Source organism: Otolemur garnettii, unplaced genomic scaffold (assembly GCF_000181295.1).
Source record: "Otolemur garnettii isolate 467f Iridium unplaced genomic scaffold, OtoGar3 scaffold00170, whole genome shotgun sequence".
Classification (NCBI taxonomy): domain Eukaryota; kingdom Metazoa; phylum Chordata; class Mammalia; order Primates; family Galagidae; genus Otolemur; species Otolemur garnettii.
Genome location: NW_003852565.1, coordinates 1,938,627 through 1,948,823, shown reverse-complemented (window position 1 = coordinate 1,948,823; position 10,197 = coordinate 1,938,627). Strand labels below are relative to the sequence as shown.

General features: G+C 42.6%; 1 protein-coding gene across 1 annotated transcript in view; it reads left to right on the top strand.

The window, feature by feature from the left end:
• The first annotated feature begins 9,145 nt into the window (after positions 1 to 9,145).
• Positions 9,146 to 10,197, top strand: part of GABRA5 (gamma-aminobutyric acid type A receptor alpha5 subunit) — an 82,178-nt gene continuing 81,126 nt past the window's right edge. Inside the window, exon 1 of the mRNA XM_003800158.2 lies at positions 9,146 to 9,358. The gene's annotated coding sequence lies outside the window, so the exon portion shown is untranslated. The remainder of the gene's footprint in view (positions 9,359 to 10,197) is intronic.

Sequence of the window (10,197 nt, the reverse complement as noted above, 5' to 3'; positions counted from 1 at the left end):
AAAGAGAAAAACTAGCTGGGCATTGTGGTAGACACTTGTAGTCCAAGCTATTTGGGAGCCTGAGGCAAGAAGATCGCTCAAGCCCAAGAGTTTGATGTTGCTATGAGCTGTGACATCATAGCACTGTGCCCAGGTAAGTAAGACTCTTTCTCAAAAAAAAAAAAAAATCACAGAAGTCTTTGTACATTTTTTTTTTTTTTTTGAGACAGAATCTCACTATGTCACCCTCAGGAGAGTGCCATGGCATCACAGCTCACAGCAACCTCAAACTCTTGGGCTTAAGCAATTCTCTTGCCTCAGTCTCCCAAGTATCTGGGACTACAGGTGCCCGCCATGACACCTGGCTATTTTTTGTTGTTGCTGTTGTTGTTGCGGGCGTCACTGTTGTTTAGCTAGCCCAGGCCAAGTTCGAATCTGCCAGCCTCATGTGGCCGGTGCTGTAACCACTGTGCTACAGGAACTGAGCCCATAATTTTATCATATCTATTACACTATGTCTACATAAAAAATATATTGTTTTCATGTGGAAAAACTATTAAGAAAACTAATAGCTGATCAATTTTAAGTAATAAATTTAAAAGCACCAGCAGTTGGATGGGTATATAGAGTAGGTGTTCAGAGGCAGATTCATCCAGAGAAGTTTAATATGATTGGTAATGTATTATTTCTTAAGGTACTTGGATGGCTCATTTGCTGTATTTTTATTATATTTTTATTATTATGCTTCATAACTTACATTTATCCTATTTATTTTTCAGGTTTTGCATTATAAAAATTGAATTAAAACACACTGTAGATATGGAATAAATAGAGATATAGATGTGAGAAAATCACATTTAAAAGTAAACATATATTGAGATCTATAACAATAGAGAAGATTATAGGTATGAGAGAAGGAAAAAAGATCCAGTACGTTCATAATAGCAAATGCTCCCTTCTAAAGAAAAAAAAATGAATAATTAGATCTCAAAACAATTTTCAGTGAACAAAAGAAATCATTTTCAAAACAAGGGATGTCCTGAATTTCTTGAGTTTCAAGTCACTGAAAATATTAATATGTAACAGTCAAATCCCAGGCAAATCTAACTGAATTTTCTGATTATCAGAAGTAAATAAAATAATGAATAAATATGGCAGAGGGGGATAGCTTTCAAATTTCTTTGCTGTAAAAAGCCCATGGGAAAAGACTATTAGACAGTATTAAACATATGTGTAAAATTAGGAATATGGGCTCACGATGCAGTGATTGTGACTAGATTTGACCCTCCTTTCATAAACACCTCAAGAACTGGACAAGATGTATTATGCAACTGTTTTCAAATATTGGACAACAGTTTATAGAATTATGATCCCTGGCTTGGCGCCTATAGCTCAAGCGGCTAAGGCGCCAGCCATGTACACCTAAGGTGGTGGGTTCGAATCCCCAGCCCGGACCCGCCAAACAACAATGATGGCTGCAACCAAAAAATAGCCGGGCATTGTGGCGGGCACCTGTGGTCCCAGCTGCTTGGGAGGCGGAGGCAGGAGACTCGCTTGAGCCCAGGAGTTGGAGGTTGCTGTGAGCTGTAATGTCACGGCACTCTGCCCAGGGGGACAGCTTGAGGCACTGTCTCAAAAAAAAAAAAAAAAAAAAAAAAAGAATTATGATCCCTGAGAAAAGAAAAAGAGAGTGAGTCCAACATTCACCCCTGATTTCTGCACGAAAGTGGGTCTCTAGCAAGCCACAGCCAACTCTGAGAGTGTTCATGAATAAAAAGTTAAGCATTCATAGAAGAAAATTCCACAAGGCTGGGTAAAGAGTAACCAGGGAGCCGTATGCTGATAGTTCCCTGAACTCACACGTGCTAGGAGACTTTTAAGCGATGGGTCCTTGCTGAATACCTGAGGTGTTCAACGGAGACCCCACAGGGGGCACAATTTTAGAGTAAAGCTATTGTAAACCTTCTGTAACAAACCTTGAAAACAAGCCTCAAAAAGATCAAATTGATCTGCAAATAATTTAAATTCCCACTAGCATAAAGTGCAGCACTCTTTAAAGGAGGACAATAGAAACTGGACACTCAACCAAAGGGAATTAACAAGGTGTAACAACCAATTCAAAAAAATTAGCAGACATGACAAGAAGCAGAAAAATGTGACCCACATCCAGGAGAAAAATCAATCAAAGCAGTCAACATAAATAAAGCTAGAAGATGATGTTGTTAGCAAGCAAAGGCTTTAAAATAGTTATTATAAATATATTCTCAGATTTAAATTAAAATGTGAAAATGATAAAGAGAGACATGAGAAAATAAAAGAAAAAAATGGAACTTGCAAAGGTGAAAAATGTAATACCTGAAGAAACGAACACACTGAGACCAACAGCTGTCCATACACTGCAAGAGAAAGTGTTGGTGAACTTGAAGACACAGGAATAAAAAATATGTAAAATGAAGCTCAGAGAAAAAATTGAACACAACTTCAGTGGTCTCTGGGAACACTAGAAAATAGAAGTGAAAACCTCAAATAGCCAAGACATAATACCCAGAAATAAAACAAAATAAAAACAAATCAGGAGGAATCATGCTATCAGACCTCAGACTATACTACAAATTGATAGTGATCAAAACAGCATGGTACTGGCGCTAAAACAAAGAGGTAGATGTATGGAACAGAATACAGAACCAACAGATGAATCCAGCTACTTACCATTATTTGATCTTTGATAAGCCAATCAAAAACATTCAGTGGGGAAAAGACTCCCTATTTAACAAATGGTGCTGGTCAAACTGGCTGGCGACCTGTCGAAGACTGAAAGTGGACCCACACCTTTCACCATTAACTAAGATAGACTCTCACTGGATTAAAGATTTAAACTTAAGACATGAAACCATAGAAATACTAGAAGACAGTGCAGGGGAAACTCTTGAAGAAATCAGCCTGGGAGAATATTTTATGAGGAGGATCCCCCAGGCAATTGAAGCAACACAGAAAATACATTACTGGGATCTGATCAAACTCAAAAGCTTCTGCATAGCCAAGAACACAGTAAGTAAAGCAAGCAGACAGCCCTCAGAATGGGAGAAGATAGACGCAGGTTATGTCTCTGACAAAGGTTTAATAACCAGAATCCACAGAGAACTCAAACATATTGGCAAGAAAAGAACAAGCAATCCCCTCTCAGTGTGGACAAGGGACTTGAAGAGAAACTTCTCTGAAGAAGACAGGCACATGGCCTACAGATATATGAAAAACTGTTCATCATCCTTAATCATCAGAGAAATACAAATCAAAACTACTTTGAGATATCATCTAACTCCAGTAAGATTAGCCGACATCACTAAACCCCAAACTGTAGATGTTGGTGTGGATGTGGAGAAAAGCAAGCACTTTTGCACTGCTGATGGGAATGCAAACTAATACAGTCCTTTTGGAAAGATGTTTGGAGATCACTTAGGGATTTAAAAATAGACCTGCCATTCGATACTTCAATTCCTCTACTAGGTATATAACCAGAAGACCAAAAATCACATTATAACAAAGATATTTGCACTAGAATGTTTATTGCCACCCAATTCATAATTGGCACATCATGAAAGAAGCTCAAGTGCCCATCACCCATGAATGGATTAATAAATTGTGGTATATGTACACCATGGAATATTATGCAGCCTTAAAAAAGATGGAGATTGGGCAGTGCCTGTGGCTCAAAGGAGTAGGGCACCAGCCCCATATATGGGAGGTGGTGGGTTCAGGCCCAGCCCTGGCCAAAAACTGCAAAAAAAAAAAAAAAAAAAAAAGATGGAGACTTTACCTCTTTCATGTTTACATGTATGGAGCTGGAACATATTCTTCTTAGCAAAGTATCTCAAGAATGGAAGAAAAAGCACTCAACATACTCAGCCCTACTATGAAACTAATTTATAAGCACCCATACTTGCATATGAAAGCTATAACCCAACTACAGCCCAAGACGAAAGGGAAAGAGGAGAGGGAGGGGAGGGGAGGATGGGTGGAGGGAGGGTAATGGGTGAGACCACACTTATGGTGTATTTTACAAGGGTACATGTTAAATCTACTGAGAGTAGAATATAAATATCTTAACACAGTAACTAAGAAAATGTGGTGAAGGCCATGTTAACCCATTTGATGAAAGTATTTCAAATTGTAAATAAAACCAGCACATGTACACCATAATTGCATTAACGTACACAGCTATGATTTAATAACAAAAGAGTATATTATAAATATCTTCCCACAAAAATAAGTAAGTGAAGTGATGGTTATGATGTTTAGTTTGATTTAAGTATTCCACATTGTATATCAAATCATCACATTGTCCTCCATAAATGTATACAGTTATGATTTAACAAAAAATAAGTTAAAAACAAACAAAAAGGAAAACAGAAGTGCAAGAGGCAGGAAAAAAAGACTTAAATAAATAAGGGGTAAAAACATTCAGGTTTGACAAAAACTCTAAGCTAACATATCTAAGGCTCAAAGAATTCCAAATTAGAATAAGGAAAAAAGAAAAAACACAAAGAATGACAGAAAAATACACCAAAGTCAAATTCTAACTGCAATACTGAAAAGCAGTGATAAAGGGAAAAAAATCTTAAAATCAGACATGGGGTAGGAGGAGACATATGTACAAAGAAATAAAAAGGAAGAATGACAGCAGACTTTTGTTGAACAAATACAAGCTGGAAGACAGTGGAGCTTTATAGTCATAGTAGTTTAATGATGGTGATGTGTGGATGTGTGATGGAAACACGTCACTACCTGGTTTCATCACTGTGAGAACACTGTACAGTATATTCACACATCCAGGCCTTACACATACAGGCCGTATGATATAGCCTATTGGGCCTAGGCTACAAACCTGAACAGCATATTACTGTACTAAACACATTGGCAATTGTGACACAATGGTAAGTATTTATGTATTTAGACATATCTAGACATTAAAAGGTACAATAAAAATAAGGTATGAAAGACAAATTGGGAATACTATGCAGCATTAAAAAATGGAGACTTTACCTCTTTTATGTTTACATGGATGGAGCTGGAAAATATTCTTCTTTGTAAAGTATCTCAGGAATGGAAGAAAAAGTATCCAATGTACTCAATAGTACTGTGAAACCAATTTACAATCACTCACACATGCATGTGAAAAATGAAACACAACTATAGCCTAAGGATGAAGGAGGGAAGGGAGGGAGAGGGGAAGGGAGGGGGTGGGTCACTAGAGGGAGGGTTGGTAGGGGGACCACACCTATGGAGCATATTGCAAGTACAAGTTGGATCTATCAGATGTAGAACACAATTGTCTTACTCCTGTAATGGGTAAAAGTGGTGAAGGCTATGTTGTTTAGTAGAATATAAGCACTCCAATTTGTATAAATAATCAACACATTGAATCCCATAATGGCATAAATGTATTTATGATCTATGTGCAAATGACTGAATAAAAAAAAAAAAAGTAAAAAAAGAAAAAGGAAAGAAAGACAAATGGTTTAGAGCTTACAGGACTGGAAGGTCTAGAAGGTGCCCTGGTGAGTCAGCGAGTGAGCAGTGAGTGAAAGTGCAGGTCTAGGACATTACCACACATTACTGCAGATTTTATAAACACTACACAGTTAGGCTACACCAAATTTATTTTTTAAAAAGTAATTTTGCTAAGATACTAGGATGGTTAAGATATCACCAGGAAATAGAAGTGTTTCCGCTTCATTTTAGTCTCAGGAGATCACTGCTGTTTATGTGGGCGTGGTTCCTTATTCACAGAAATGTCATTATACAGCACATCATATGCTCTCTGACAAGGATGAGGTTCTGGCCCAATAAATCCAGCCTAAGTCAAAAGTATCACAAGCCAAAAATGTATAAATGTATTTAATACATGTACACCGTGTAGCCTACATTTAAGGTACTTAGAATAATTACATTAGCCTAAAATTGGACAAAACCATCTGACATGAAACATATTCTATAATAAAGTGTTGAATATTTCATGCAATTTATTAAATACTGTACTGAACGTGAAAAACAGAGTGCTTGTGCAGGGACTTAAAGTATGGTTTCTACTAAATGTCCATCACTTTCATGCAATGGTTAAGTAATAAAAAAGTAAGTTGAACTATCATAAGTGGATGATCATCTGTACATACAAAAATATCTGTCAATCCAGAATTCTCCATGAGAAAAAAGTATTTTTCATAAGAGGAGAAGAAATTTTAAAAATTTTCAGAGAAACAAAAGCTGATAGAATTCGTCACAGAAAACCTGTGATATAAGAAATGATAAAGGATTTTCTACCAGCAGACTTAAAATGACACCCAATGGAAACTTTTCCTCATTTGAAAATCTATTCAAAAAATAATCGGTTGTTAAAATAAAAGATCGTTGACCGGAGGTAGAAGTAGTACGTGTTCCAACAGCCGCAAATAGGACAGGAAAGAAAAATGTCTGCTGTAAACACTAGAGCCACCTACAAAAAATAAACTAAAATAATAAGATACAACTAATGAGCCAGTAAAGATGATAAAATGAAATTTCAAAAAAATTAAAACCTTATAAAAGCCTTACTTACCTCTACTTTCCAAGTTACATAAATAAGGCCAAGTATAGAAAAGAATAGCCCCTGTCAAGGCCCCACGCCAGGTATAAGCACAGTACCTGGAGGAGGGGTAAGAGGGTGGGAACTATGCCTAATGTTGCTAAATCTATGGAGGTGGGAGTTCCTTTGTTTTAAAGTACCTAAATCTAGATACGTTCACTCATTGATTCATTTATGTAAAATCTTCCAGTTTTCAAGATCTGATCACTGTCAGGCTGAATGAAATAAACCAGGCACAGAAAGACAAACGCCATAAGACCAAGTCTCGCCTATGACACCCACCTCCATGAACACAGCCACCCTCCTCAGCCCCTGGCCCTGCCTGCGGTGTAGGGTAGGTGCTCGCCTGGCTCCCCCAACTCCAGCTATTTTTTAGGCTTTCACTCCAGAGATTAAATTCCTTCAAGACTGGGCCAGCACTGAGGTTAGGTGAAACTGGGGTGCCCTCTACTGTTTTCCAGAGCTATACCAGCTTAGCTTAATTTCATTCAATAAAGAGAAAATGCTAATGAAACAAATGAGAATTCAACTGATAGTCCCTTATTTGTTAGGATTAATGCTGAATTTCATGTTAAAGCAAAAATTAATGAAATGATAAGTATTCTAACAAAGCGAGTTTCTATACAGTTCTGATGGGCCTTATTATTTCACTAAGCCATCTACCATGAAATGGTGATCTTATATGTTACATAAACACTTGGCTAGGAGACCATTTCATTACAGAGTAGCAGAATGGATCTTGAGACAATTTGCATCGCTTCAGTAATATGACTGATATGAAACTGATAAAAAAATTACTAAAAAATATAGAAAGTTTATTTTATTTTGAGACAAAGTCTTGCTCTGTTACTCAGGTTGGAGGGTAGTGGTGCCATCACAGCTCACAGTAACCTCCAACTCCTGGCCTCAGGCAGTGCTCCTGCCTCAGCCTCCTGAGTAGCTGGGACTCCAAGTATTAATGACCATGGTGGGGGGAAAAGAGAAATTTTAAACATATTCATCAAAAGAACATATTCACTTACAGTTGACATTTCATTCATTATTAAGAATGAATGTCCATAACTCTCACTAATACAAAAGTAACCTCTTGTTTATGTACTTTTTTGTCAAAGCCAGACTGAATAGCTATGTGTAAGTCTGTAATGACGCTGTTTAATCCTGAGTGAAGAGCAGCTGTCACTAGTATTTCTAAACCCAGAATTCCAACACCTAACACATCAAAACGATATGTTTGAGTTGATTACAAGGTCCTATTAAATTTAGTTTTTCACCATCAAGGAACATTACCAGAGTGATACATCTTTTGAGAATTAGAAAATGAAGTAACGCATGGTTTAATTTATCCTAGAAAAACCTTTCGAATGGACTGCAATTAGGGAGGGGTTCATTCCAATCTAACCCAATTTTATCAGCTTTCCCTCCCCTAGCAATGATTTTTATCTAATTCCTATTCCATGAAAAACTACTAGAATCAGAGTTAATACCGTGGCTCCATACATATTCAGAGTTGTGCTTCTCGTATATTTAGACGTTTTTAGATATGTAGGCCCTGTTCTTGGAATACATTCACAATTTCTCATCTCAGGAAATTTCAGAAGTTTTGGAATGTGCAAAAGTACCAGTAGGTGACTGAGATTTGGAACATGCTGTATTAGACATGACACAAAAAATGAGAAGCTTCGTGTGCTGGAAAATTGAAGAGTTTTTCTGGAGGGGAGTTAGGAATTCGCCTTTTCTCACAACTATTCCGTTAAGAGACTATACACAATGCAGCCTCCCAAAAGTTGTGAACAATAGTGTGAATTAACCTCATCCTGTTTTCAATGGCTTTCCTTTAAACCTTGCTGGGGAGGAGTTCTTAGTGGAGAGGCGCCCATCTCCCCAGGAAAACCTCGACACTGAAATTAGGGGATATGGTGGTTCAGCGTCCACCTTCCGTGTGTTATTTGCAGGGAGCCGTGTTTTCGCCCAGTTGTCATTAGTGCCACCCTCACCTGTCGAGAACTGTGTCACTCACACAAAAGACCGACCTAATCACAAATCATTACGAAACCCCACGTGCGTCTGGCTAACCGGAGGCAGGGCACCAAATATCTACCAGAAGCTCCACTCGAGGAGCCCCCGCCTGGCGACCCAGACCCGCTCTGAGGTCTGCACACCCCTCGCAGCCCCCGCCCCTTCCTACTGCCACCACAGCTTCTTGTCAAGAAACGGAATTTCAGAAAACCCCCAGAGGCATCCTGCAATTAGGCAAGGGTTCATTCCACTCTAATCCAATTTTATCAGCTTTCCCTCCCCTAGCAATTAATTGCTGCTATTCATGAATTAGGCAAAAGGGAGGCTCACGAACCAGCTTCTTTCTGAACGGATTAGGAGATGAGGATCCGCAGAGGTGCCACTGAGGACTGAGGAGGCACCTGGGCTGTTAGGGAGGTGCACCGGCCGGCCCTACAAGAGGAAAGCTCTGGGAACCCGCCTCTGTTATCACAGGCTGGCCTGGGGACACGACCTTTCCGCCTCTGTCTAAAGAGGGGCCCGGCGGTCATCACAGGAGGCGCTGAACACGCTCCCGCCGGCCCTGGAGAAACTTCAGCAGCAAGATGGCCTATCCCGAGCCAGGCCGCGCCGCGGGCCCTGAGCCCTCCTCCTCCGCCGCGCCGGGCCGAGGGCGCGTTTGCTGAGAGTCTGGCGGCCTCTGCCGGAGCGCGCTGCAGAGGGCCGTTCCTCCAGCCCGGGGACGACATGTGGCGCTCGGGAGAGGTGAGAGCGAGCGCGAGTGCGCCGGGGGCGCTGGGGGATCTGCGGCGGGCAGCGCGCGACCCCGGGCGCGGCGCGGAGCTGAGCCGCAGGGAGGCGGCGGGAGCGCGGGGCGCCCGAGCCACCCGGCCCGGGGGCGCTGGGGAAGTTCGCGCTGGCAGCATGGGGCGGTGACGCCGCACCGGCCTTCCGCGCCTGGCAGCCGGGCGACAGCGGGAGGAGGGGAAGGATGCACCCTCGCCGACGGCTCGCCTCTCCGGGCCGGCGCGCGGGGTAAGCTCCGGGCGCGACGGGCCGGGCCAGTGGGGTAAGAAGATGCGGGCGGGGTCCACAGGACCGGCGGCTCCAGCTCGGCCCGCACCCCTCTCCTCGGGGTGCCCGAGCGGCGGGCTGCATGGCCGGGGAGGAACGGTGGAGAGCGGTGGGGCACCGCGGGCAGCCCCGAGCGCAAACTTTCCCCCGCCGACTACAGGGCCAAAGCCACCCGCGGAAGGGCTGGGGAGGGGTCCTGAGCCGCGCAGCCCTGCGGGACGGGGCGCCGGGGCGCAGCGCCTCCGGCCTCGCGAGTAGGAAGTGGGGGCACCTGCCGTCGCCGTCGCGGGAGTCTGAGGAACGAAATCGCCCACCGGGAAGGCCCCTCAGCCCCAGGGCTCCGAGGCGCGTGGCGTCCGGGCGCTGCACTCTGGGTGGGCGCGGGGCCGGCGGGGGTGTCGCGCGCGTGTCGCGCGGGCTGCTTGAGGCCAGTGGACTCGGAGCCGCCGCTGCACCGCGCGCTCCCAGCCGAGGAGGAAGGCACTGAGTGGCGGGGCGCTCGGCTCGGACCCGGGCAGGAGCTGAGGAGG